Genomic DNA, 12,500 nt, shown 5'->3' with positions numbered 1-12,500 from the left:
TCTGATCCGTAGTCAGACACGTTATCCATTACGCCACTGGCCCCACGTCTAAGCTGAAGTCAGGTCACAGCTAGAACAGTGTACACAGTCATGGCGTCTGTCAACAAAAAGGTTCCTTGGTTTTCTGTTTCAGATGCATATGTTAATTTGATCCTCCTGTTGTTGCATGAATTTTACTGCAGAGCAAGAAATGCAGCCATGAAGTGTATTCAACGTTTAAAAAGCCTTGTATAATTTTAATCTACATAACAAGTCACATTTCCTGTTGCTGAGGGAATATTGTTGTGTTGTGAGAAACTGCTGCATCTGTTGTTACACAAGTGGGTACCTAAAGAAAATATATTCTTTCCCATACCGGGAGTTGAACCCGGCCAGAGATGTTGAAAACCAGGGAATGTCCAGATGAAATCTGTCTAAAATGTGTTTGAAGTGAGAACAGCCAGAAGCACTGAAAGTTATACAGTATCATTCCCAGCTTGATTTCAGTCAATTAAATAATGTATTGACCCAGCCAGAGACGAACATAGAATATTCTGATCCGTAGTCAGACACATTATGCATTGCGTTGGCCCCACGTCTAAGCTGAAGTCAGGTCACAGCTAGACCAGTGTATTCTTTCTCATACCGGGAATTGAAACCTGGCCACCTGGGTGAAAACCAGGAATCCTTACCGCTAGACCATATGGGAAGAAACATACTTAAAATACACATCACAGTCAAATCTTTAAATGTTGACATTATGCCTGTTTGATTTAAAAGCTACATCTTTTTTTTAATACAGTATCATTCCCTGCTTGATTTCAGTCAATTAAACAAAGTATTGAGACAGCCAGGAGTCGAATATAGAATCTTCTGATCCGTAGTCAGACACGTTATCCATTGCGCCAGTGGCCCCACGTCTGAGCTGAAGTCAGGTCACAGCTAGACCAGTGTACACAGTCATAGCGTTTCTCAACAACAAGGTTCCTTGGTTTTCTGTTTCAGATGCATATGTTAATTTGATCCTCCTGTTGTTGCATGAATTTTACTGCAGAGCAAGAAATGCAGCCATGAAGTGTATTCAACGTTTAAAAAGCTTTGTATAATTTGAATCTACATAACAAGTCACATTTCCTGTTGCTGAGGGAATATTGTTGTGTTGTGAGAAACTGCTGCATCTGTTGTTACACAAGTGGTACCTAACGACAATATATTATTTCTCATACCGGGAGTTGAAACCTGGCCACCTGGGTGAAAACCAGGAATCCTACCGCTAGACCATATGGGAAGAAACATACTTAAAATACACATCACAGTCAAATCTTTAAATGTTGACATTATGCCTGTTTGATTTAAAAGCTACATCTTTTTTTAATAGAGTATCATTCCCAGCTTGATTTCAGTCAATTAAATAAAGTATTGAGACAGCCAGGAGTCGAACCTAGAATCTTCTGATCCGTAGTCAGACACGTTATCCATTTCGCCACTGGCCCCACATCTAAGCTGAAGTCAGGTCACAGCTAGACCAGTGTACACAGTCATGGCGTCTGTCAACAACAAGGTTCCTTGGTTTTCTGTTTCAGATGCATATCTTAATTTGATCCTCCTGTTGTTGCATGAATTTTACTGCAGAGCAAGAAATGCAGCCATGAAGTGTATTCAACGTTTAAAAAGCTTTGTATAATTAATAATAATAATGGCATTTACATAACATAACATGTCACATTTCCTGTTGCTGAGGGAATATTGTTGTGTTGTGTGAAACTGCTGCATCTGTTATTACACAAGTGGGTACCTAACGATAAGATTCTTTACCATACCGGGAGTTGAACCCAGGCCACCTGTGTGAAAACCAGGAATCCTAACCGCTAGACCATATGGGAAGACACATACTTAAAATACACATCACAGACAAATCTTTAAATGTTGACATTATGCCTGTTGGATTTCAAAAACTACATCTTTTTTCTCAGAGATGTTGGGGAATGTCCAGATGAAATCCGTCTAAAATGTGTTTTGAAGTGAGAACAGCCAGAAGCACTGAAAGGTATACAGTATCATTCCCAGCTTGATTTCAGTCAATTAAATAAAGTATTGAGCCAGCCAGGAGTCGAACCTAGAATCTTCTGATCCGTAGTCAGACACGTTATCCATTGCCCCACTGGCCCCACGTCTAAGCTGAAGTCAGGTCACAGCTAGAACAGTGTACACAGTCATGGCGTCTGTCAGCAAAAAGGTTCCTTGGTTTTCTGTTTCAGATGCATATGTTAATTTGATCCTCCTGTTGTTGCATGAATTTTACTGCAGAGCAAGAAATGCAGCCATGAAGTGTATTCAACGTTTAAAAAGCCTTGTATAATTTTAATCTACATAACAAGTCACATTTCCTGTTGCTGAGGGAATATTGTTGTGTTGTGAGAAACTGCTGCATCTGTTGTTACACAAGTGGGTACCTAAAGAAAATATGTTCTTTCCCATACCGGGAGTTGAACACGGCCACCTGGGTGAAAACCAGGAATCCTAACCGCTAGACCATATGGGAAGACATATACTTAAAATACACATCACAGACAAATCTTTAAATGTTGACATCATGCCTGTTGGATTCAAAAACTACATCTTTTTTTTCTCAGAGATGTTGGGGAATGTCCAGATGAAATCTGTCTAAAATGTGTTTGAAGTGAGAACAGCCAGAAGCACTGAAAGGTATACAGTATCATTCCCAGCTTGATTTCAGTCAATTAAATAAAGTATTGAGCCAGCCAGGAGTCGAACCTAGAATCTTCTGATCCGTAGTCAGACACGTTATCCATTGCGCCACTGGCCCCACATCTAAGCTGAAGTCAGGTCACAGCTAGACCAGTGTACACAGTCATGGCGTCTGTCAACAACAAGGTTCCTTGGTTTTCTGTTTCAGATGCATATCTTAATTTGATCCTCCTGTTGTTGCATGAATTTTACTGCAGAGCAAGAAATGCAGCCATGAAGTGTATTCAACGTTTAAAAAGCTTTGTATATACATAATAATAATAATAATAATAATATGCCATTTAGCAATCTTTTATACATAACATGTCACATTTCCTGTTGCTGAGGGAATATTGTTGTGTTGTGTGAAACTGCTGCATCTGTTGTTACACAAGTGGGTACCTAACGAAAGATATCTTTACCATACCGGGAGTTGAACCCAGGCCACCTGTGTGAAAACCAGGAATCCTAACCGCTAGACCATATGGGAAGACACATACTTAAAATACACATCACAGACAAATCTTTAAATGTTGACATTATGCCTGTTGGATTTAAAAGCTACATCTTTTTTTCTCAGAGATGTTGGGGAATGTCCAGATGAAATCCGTGTAAAATGTGTTTGAAGTGAGAACAGCCAGAAGCACTGAAAGGTATACAGTATCATTCCCAGCTTGATTTAAGTCAATTAAATAAAGTATTGAGCCAGCCAGGAGTCGAACCTAGAATCTTCTGATCCGTAGTCAGACACGTTATCCATTGCGCCACTGGCCCCACGTCTAAGCTGAAGTCAGGTCACAGCTAGACAAGTGTACACAGTCATGGCGTCTCTCAACAACAAGGTTCCTTTTTTTTCTGTTTCAGATGCATATATTAATTTGATCCTCCTGTTGTTGCATGCATTTTACTGCAGAGCAAGAAATGCAGCCATGAAGTGTATTCAACGTTTAAAAAAATTGTATAATTTGAATCTACATGACATGTCACATTTCATGTTGCTGAGGGAATATTGTTGTGTTGTGAGAAACTGCTGCATCTGTTGTTACACAAGTGGGTACCTAATGACAAGATATCCTTTCCCATACCGGGAGTTGAACCCGGGAGACCTGGGTGAAAACCAGGAATCCTAACCGCTAGACCATATGGGAAGACAAAATACTTAAAATACACATCACAGACAAATCTTTAAATGTTGACATTATGCCTGTTTGATTTAAAAGCTACATCTTTTTTTAATACAGTATCATTCCCTGCTTGATTTCAGTCACTTAAACAAAGTATTGAGCCAGCCAGGAGTCGAACCTAGAATCTTCTGATCCGTAGTCAGACACGTTATCCATTCAAATCAAATCAAATCAAATTTTATTTGTCACATACACATGGTTAGCAGATGTTAATGCGAGTGTAGCGAAATGCTTGTGCTTCTAGTTCCGACAATGCAGTGATAACCAACAAGTAATCTAACTAACAATTCCAAAACTACTGTCTTATACACAGTGTAAGGGGATAAGGAACATGTACATAAGGATATATGAATGAGTGATGGTACAGAGCAGCATACAGTAGATGGTATCGAGTACAGTATATACATATGAGATGAGTGTGTAGACAAAGTAAACAAAGTGGCATAGTTAAAGTGGCTAGTGATACATGTGTTACATAAGGATGCAGTCGATGATGTAGAGTACAGTATATACATATGCATATGAGATGAATAATGTAGGGTAAGTAACATTATATAAGGTAGCATTGTTTAAAGTGGCTAGTGATATATTTACATCATTTCCCATCAATTCCCATTATTAAAATGGCTGGAGTTGGGTCAGTGTCAATGACAGTGTGTTGGCAGCAGCCACTCAATGTTAGTGGTGGCTGTTTAACAGTCTGATGGCCTTGAGATAGAAGCTGTTTTTTCAGTCTCTCGGTCCCAGCTTTGATGCACCTGTACTGACCTCGCCTTCTGGATGATAGCGGGGTGAACAGGCATTGGTTCGGGTGGTTGATGTCCTTGATGATCTTTATGGCCTTCCTGTAACAACGGGTGGTGTAGGTGTCCTGGAGGGCAGGTAGTTTGCCCCCGGTGATGCGTTGTGCAGTCCTCACTACCCTCTGGAGAGCCTTACGGTTGAGGGCGGAGCAGTTGCCGTACCAGGCGGTGATACAGCCCGCCAGGATGCTCTCGATTGTGCATCTGTAGAAGTTTGTGAGTGCTTTTGGTGACAAGCCGAATTTCTTCAGCCTCCTGAGGTTGAATAGGCGCTGCTGCGCCTTCTTCACGACGCTGTCAGTGTGAGTGGACCAATTCAGTTTGTCTGTGATGTGTATGCCGAGGAACTTAAAACTAGCTACCCTCTCCACTACTGTTCCATCGATGTGGATAGGGGGTGTTCCCTCTGCTGTTTCCTGAAGTCCACAATCATCTCCTTAGTTTTGTTGACGTTGAGTGTGAGGTTATTTTCCTGACACCACACTCCGAGGGCCCTCACCTCCTCCCTGTAGGCCGTCTCGTCGTTGTTGGTAATCAAGCCTACCACTGTTGTGTCGTCCGCAAACTTGATGATTGAGTTGGAGGCGTGCGTGGCCACGCAGTCGTGGGTGAACAGGGAGTACAGGAGAGGGCTCAGAACGCACCCTTGTGGGGCCCCCGTGTTGAGGATCAGCGGGGAGGAGATGTTGTTGCCTACCCTCACTGGCACCACGTCTAAGCTGAAGTCAGGTCACAGCTAGACAAATGTACACAGTCAAAAGCGTCTGTCAACAACAAGGTTCCTTGGTTTTCTGTTTCAGATGCATATCTTAATTTGATCCTCCTGTTGTTGCATGAATTTTACTGCAGAGCAAGAAATGCAACCATGAAGTGTATTTAACGTTTAAAAAGCCTTGTATAATTTGAATCTACATAACATGTCACATTTCCTGAGCGAATATTGTTGTGTTGTGATAAACTGCTGCATCTGTTGTTACACAAGTGCGTACCTAACGACAAGATATTCTTTCCCATACCGGGAGTTGAACCCAGGCAACCTGGGTGAAAACCAGGAATCCTAACTGCTAGACCATATAGGAAGACACATACTTAAAATACACATCACAGACAAATCTTTAAATGTTGACATTATGCCTGTTGGATTTAAAAGCAACATCTTTTTCTCAGAGAGGTTGGGGAATGTCCAGATGAAATCCATCTATAATGTGTTTGAAGTGAGAACAGCCAGAAGCACTGAAAGGTAAACAGTATCATTCCCAGCTTGATTTCAGTCAATTAAGTAAATTATTGAGCCAGCCAGGAGTCGAACCTAGAATCTTCTGGCCCCACGTCTAAGCTAAAGTCAGGTCACAGCTAGACCAGTGTACACAGTCATAGCATCTGTCAAAAACAAGGTTCCTTTGTTTTCTGTTTCAGATGCATATGTTAATTTGATCCTCCTGTTGTTGCATGAATTTTACTGCAGAGCAAGAAATGCAGCCATGAAGTGTATTCAACGTTTAAAAAATGTTATATAATATGAATCTACATAACATGTCACATTTCCTGTGGCTGAGTGAATATTGTTGTGTTTTGTGAAAGTACTGCATCTGTTGTTACACAAGTGCGTACCTAATGACAAGTTATTCTTTCCCATACCGGGAGTTGAACCCGGGCCACCTGGGTGAAAACCAGGGATCCTAATCGCTAGACCATATGGGAAGACACATACTTAAAATACACATCACAGACAAATCTTTAAATGTTGACATTATGCCTGTTGGATTTAAAAGCTACATCTTTTTTTCTCAGAGATGTTGGGGAATGTCCAGATGAAATCCGTGTAAAATGTTTTTGAAGTGAGAACAGCCAGAAGCACTGAAAGGTACACAGTATCATTCACAGCTTGATTTAAGTCAATTAAACAAAGTACTGAGCCAGCCAGGAGTCGAACCTAGAATCTTCTGATCTGTAGTCAGACACGTTATCCATTGTGCCACTGGCCCCACGTCTAAAACGAAGTCAGGTCACAGCTAGACCAGTGTACACAGTCTTGGCGTCTGTCAACAACAAGGTTCCTCGGTTTTCTGTTTCAGATGCATATCTTAATTTGATCCTCCTGTTGTTGCATGAATTTTACTGCAGAGCAAGAAATGCAGCCATGAAGTTTATTCAACGTTTAAAAAGCTTTGTATAATTTGAATCTACATAACTTGTCACATTTCCTGTTGCTGAGGGAATATTGTTGTGTTGTGAGAAACTGCTGCATCTGTTGTTACACAAGTGGGTACCTAACGAAAAGATATTCTTTCCCATAACCCGGGCCACCTGGGTGAAAACCAGGAATCCTAACCGCTAGACCATATGGGAAGACAAAATACTTAAAATACACATCACAGACAAATCTTTAAATGTTGACATTATGCCTGTTGGATTTAAAAGCTACATCTTTTTTTCTCAGAGATGTTGGGGAATGTCCAGATGAAATCCGTCTAAAATGTGTTTGAAGTGACAACAGCCAGAAGCACTGAAAGGTATACAGTATCATTCCCAGCTTGATTTCAGTCAATTAAACAAAGTATTGAGCCAGCCAGGAGTCTAACCTAGAATCTTCTGATCCGTATTCAGACACGTTATCCATTGCGCCACTGGCCCCACGTCTAAGCTGAAGTCAGGTCACAGCTAGACCAGTGTACACAGTCATAGTGTCTCTCAACAACAAGGTTCCTTTTTTCTGTTTCAGATGCATATCTTAATTTGATCCTCCTGTTGTTGCATGAATTTTACTGCAGAGCAAGAAATGCAACCATTAAGTGAATTCAACGTTTAAAAAGCCTTGTATAATTTGAATCTACATGACATGTCACATTTCCTGTTGCTGAGGGAATATTGTTTTGTGAAACTGCTGCATCTGTTGTTACACAAGTGCGTACCTAACGACAAGTTATTCTTTCTTATACCGGGAGTTGAACCTAGGCCACCTGGGTGAAAACCAGGAATCCTATTCAACGTTTAAAAAGCCTTGTATAATTTGAATCTACATAACTTGTCACATTTCCTGTTGCTGAGGGAATATTGTTGTGTTGTGAGAAACTGCTGCATCTGTTGTTACACAAGTGGGTACCTTACGAAAGATATTATTTCCCATACCACCTGGGTGAAAACCAGGAATCCTAACCGCTAGACCATATGGGAAGACAAAAACTTAAAATACACATCACAGACAAATCTTTAAATGTTGACATTATGCCTGTTGGATTTAAAAGCGACATCTTTTTTTCTCAGAGATGTTGGGGAATGTCCAGATGAAATCCGTCTAAAATGTGTTTGAAGTGACAACAGCCAGAAGCACTGAAAGGTATACAGTATCATTCCCAGCTTGATTTCAGTCAATTAAACAAAGTATTGAGCCAGCCAGGAGTCGACCTAGAATCTTCTGATCCGTATTCAGACACGTTATCCATTGCGCCACTGGCCCCACGTCTAAGCTGAAGTCAGGTCACAGCTAGACCAGTGTACACAGTCATAGTGTCTCTCAACAACAAGGTTCCTTTTTTCTCTGTTTCAGATGCATATCTTAATTTGATCCTCCTGTTGTTGCATTAATTTTACTGCAGAGCAAGAAATGCAACCATTAAGTGAATTCAACGTTTAAAAAGCCTTGTATAATTTGAATCTACATGACATGTCACATTTCCTGTTGCTGAGGGAATATTGTTTTGTGAAACTGCTGCATCTGTTGTTACACAAGTGCGTACCTAACGACAAGTTATTCTTTCTTATACCGGGAGTTGAACCTAGGCCACCTGGGTGAAAACCAGGAATCCTATTCAACGTTTAAAAAGCCTTGTATAATTTGAATCTACATAACTTGTCACATTTCCTGTTGCTGAGGGAATATTGTTGTGTTGTGAGAAACTGCTGCATCTGTTGTTACACAAGTGGGTACCTTACGAAAAGATATTCTTTCCCATACCACCTGGGTGAAAACCAGGAATCCTAACCGCTAGACCATATGGGAAGACAAAAACTTAAAATACACATCACAGACAAATCTTTAAATGTTGACATTATGCCTGTTGGATTTAAAAGCGACATCTTTTTTTTCTCAGAGATGTTGGGGAATGTCCAGATGAAATCCGTCTAAAATGTGTTTGAAGTGACAACAGCCAGAAGCACTGAAAGGTATACAGTATCATTCCCAGCTTGATTTCAGTCAATTAAACAAAGTATTGAGCCAGCCAGGAGTCGACCTAGAATCTTCTGATCCGTATTCAGACACGTTATCCATTGCGCCACTGGCCCCACGTCTAAGCTGAAGTCAGGTCACAGCTAGACCAGTGTACACAGTCATAGTGTCTCAACAACAAGGTTCCTTTTTTCTGTTTCAGATGCATATCTTAATTTGATCCTCCTGTTGCTGCATGAATTTTACTGCAGAGCAAGAAATGCAGCCATGAAGTGTATTCAACGTTTAAAAAGCCTTATATAATTTGAATCTACATAACAAGTCACATTTCCTGTTGCTGAGGGAATATTGTTGTGTTGTGAGAAACTGCTGCATCTGTTGTTACACAAGTGGGTACCTAACGAAAATATATTCTTTCCCATACCGGGAGTTGAAACCGGGCCACCTGGGTGAAAACCAGGAATCCTAAACACTAGACCATATGGGAAGACACATACTTAAAATACACATCACAGACAAATCTTTAAATGTTGACATTATGCCTGTTTGATTTAAAAGCTACATCTTTTTTTAATACAGTATCATTCCCTGCTTGATTTCAGTCAATTAAACAAAGTATTGAGCCAGCCAGGAGTCGAACCTAGAATCTTCTGATCCGTAGTCAGACACGTTATCCATTCAAATCAAATCAAATCAAATGTTATTTGTCACATACACATGGTTAGCAGATGTTAATGAGAGTGTAGCGAAATGCTTGTGCTTCTAGTTCCGACAATGCAGTGATAACCAACAAGTAATCTAACTAACAATTCCAAAACTACTGTCTTATACACAGTGTAAGGGGATAAGGAACATGTACATAAGGATATATGAATGAGTGATGGTACAGAGCAGCATACAGTAGATGGTATCGAGTACAGTATATACATATGAGATGAGTGTGTAGACAAAGTAAACAAAGTGGTATAGTTAAAGTGGCTAGTGATACATGTGTTACATAAGGATGCAGTCGATGATGTAGAGTACAGTATATACATATGCATATGAGATGAATAATGTAGGGTAAGTAACATTATATAAGGTAGCATTGTTTAAAGTGGCTAGTGATATATTTACATCATTTCCCATCAATTCCCATTATTAAAATGGCTGGAGTTGGGTCAGTGTCAATGACAGTGTGTTGGCAGCAGCCACTCAATGTTAGTGGTGGCTGTTTAACAGTCTGATGGCCTTGAGATAGAAGCTGTTTTTCAGTCTCTCGGTCCCAGCTTTGATGCACCTGTACTGACCTCGCCTTCTGGATGATAGCGGGGTGAACAGGCAGTGGTTCGGGTGGTTGATGTCCTTGATGATCTTTATGGCCTTCCTGTAACAACGGGTGGTGTAGGTGTCCTGGAGGGCAGGTAGTTTGCCCCCGGTGATGCGTTGTGCAGTCCTCACTACCCTCTGGAGAGCCTTACGGTTGAGGGCAGAGCAGTTGCCGTACCAGGCGGTGATACAGCCCGCCAGGATGCTCTCGATTATGCATCTGTAGAAGTTTGTGAGTGCTTTTGGTGACAAGCCGAATTTCTTCAGCCTCCTGAGGTTGAATAGGCGCTGCTGCGCCTTCTTCACGACGCTGTCAGTGTGAGTGGACCAATTCAGTTTGTCTGTGATGTGTATGCCGAGGAACTTAAAACTAGCTACCCTCTCCACTACTGTTCCATCGATGTGGATAGGGGGGTGTTCCCTCTGCTGTTTCCTGAAGTCCACAATCATCTCCTTAGTTTTGTTGACGTTGAGTGTGAGGTTATTTTCCTGACACCACACTCCGAGGGCCCTCACCTCCTCCCTGTAGGCCGTCTCGTCGTTGTTAGTAATCAAGCCTACCACTGTTGTGTCGTCCGCAAACTTGATGATTGAGTTGGAGGCGTGCTTGGCCACGCAGTCGTGGGTGAACAGGGAGTACAGGAGAGGGCTCAGAACCCACCTTTGTGGGGCCCCCGTGTTGAGGATCAGCGGGGAGGAGATGTTGTTGCCTACCCTCACTGGCACCACGTCTAAGCTGAAGTCAGGTCACAGCTAGACAAATGTACACAGTCAAAAGCGTCTGTCAACAACAAAGTTCCTTGGTTTTCTGTTTCAGATGCATATCTTAATTTGATCCTCCTGTTGTTGCATGAATTTTACTGCAGAGCAAGAAATGCAACCATGAAGTGTATTTAACGTTTAAAAAGCCTTGTATAATTTGAATCTACATAACATGTCACATTTCCTGAGCGAATATTGTTGTGTTGTGAGAAACTGCTGCATCTGTTGTTACACAAGTGCGTACCTAACGACAAGATATTCTTTCCCATACCGGGAGTTGAACCCAGGCAACCTGGGTGAAAACCAGGAATCCTAACTGCTAGACGATATGGGAAGACGCATACTTAAAATACACATCACAGACAAATCTTTAAATGTTGACATTATGCCTGTTGGATTTAAAAGCATCTGTTGTTACACAAGTGGATACCCTACGAAAATATATTATTTCCCATACCGGGAGTTGAACCCAGGCCACCTGGGTGAAAACCAGGAATCATAAGCGCTAGACCATATGGGCAGATACATACTTAAAATACACATCCCAGACAAATCTTTAAATGTTGACATCATGCCTATTGGATTTAAAAGCTACATCTTTTTTTTCTCAGAGATGTTGGGGAATGTCCACATGAAATCCGTCTAAAATGTGTTTGAAGTGAGAACAGCCAGAAGCACTGAAAGGTATACAGTATCATTCCCAGCTTGATTTCAGTCTATTAAACAAAGTATTGAGCCAGCCAGGAGTCAAAACTAGAATCTTCTGATCCATAGTCAGAAACATTATCCATTGCGCCACTGGCCCCACATCTAAGCTGAAGTCAGGTCACAGCTAGACAAGTGTACACAGTCATAGCGTCTCTCAACAAGGTTTTTTTTTTTCTGTTTCAGATGCATATCTTAATTTGATCCTCCTGGTGTTGCATGAATTTTACTGCAGAACAAGAAATCCAGCCATGAAGTTTATTCAACGTTTAAAAAGCTTTGTATAATTTCAATATACATAACATGTCACATTTCCTGTTGCTGAGGGAATATTGTTGTGTTGTGTGAAACTGCTGCATCTGTTGTTACACAAGTGGGTACCTAACGAAAAGATATTCTTTCCCATACCGGGAGTTGAACCCGGGCCACATGGGTGAAATCCAGGAATCCTAACCGGTAGACCATATGGGAAGACACATACTTAAAATACACATCACAGACAAATCTTTAAATGTTGATATTATGCCTGTTGGATTCAAAAACTACATCTTTTTTTCTCAGAGATGTTGGGGAATGTCCAGATGAAATCTGTCTAAAATGTGTTTGAAGTGAGAACAGCCAGAAGCACTGAAAGGTATACAGTATCATTGCCAGCTTGATTTCAGTCAATTAAATAAAGTATTGAGCCAGCCAGGAGTTAAACCTTGATTCTTCTGATCCGTAGTCAGACACGTTATCCATTGCACCACTGGCCCCACGTCTAAGCTGAAGTCAGGTCACAGCTAGACCAGTGTACACAGTCATAGCGTCTGTCAAAAAGAAGGTTCCTTGGTTTTCTGTTTC

General features: G+C 41.1%; 4 non-coding genes across 4 annotated transcripts in view; all 4 read right to left on the bottom strand.

The window, feature by feature from the left end:
• The window catches only part of trnar-acg, a 73-nt gene extending 30 nt beyond the window's left edge, over positions 1–43 (bottom strand). Inside the window, exon 1 of the tRNA in view lies at positions 1–43. This exon is cut by the window's left edge and continues 30 nt beyond it. This is a non-coding gene — a tRNA (tRNA-Arg).
• A 2,690-nt stretch (positions 44–2,733) lies between these two features.
• On the bottom strand, positions 2,734–2,806 carry trnar-acg. The gene has a single exon. It is a non-coding gene; the product is annotated as a tRNA-Arg (tRNA).
• A 622-nt stretch (positions 2,807–3,428) lies between these two features.
• trnar-acg lies at positions 3,429–3,501 on the bottom strand. Its single transcript has one exon. It is a non-coding gene; the product is annotated as a tRNA-Arg (tRNA).
• A 3,125-nt stretch (positions 3,502–6,626) lies between these two features.
• trnac-aca lies at positions 6,627–6,699 on the bottom strand. Its single transcript has one exon. It is a non-coding gene; the product is annotated as a tRNA-Cys (tRNA).
• Between the last annotated feature and the right edge of the window lie 5,801 nt (positions 6,700–12,500).

The sequence above is a fragment of the Oncorhynchus gorbuscha genome, unplaced genomic scaffold (assembly GCF_021184085.1).
Source record: "Oncorhynchus gorbuscha isolate QuinsamMale2020 ecotype Even-year unplaced genomic scaffold, OgorEven_v1.0 Un_scaffold_1128, whole genome shotgun sequence".
Taxonomy (NCBI): Eukaryota; Metazoa; Chordata; class Actinopteri; order Salmoniformes; family Salmonidae; genus Oncorhynchus; species Oncorhynchus gorbuscha.
The sequence above is the reverse complement of the archived record's forward strand: the minus strand, read 5'-3'. Positions and strand labels throughout refer to the sequence as shown.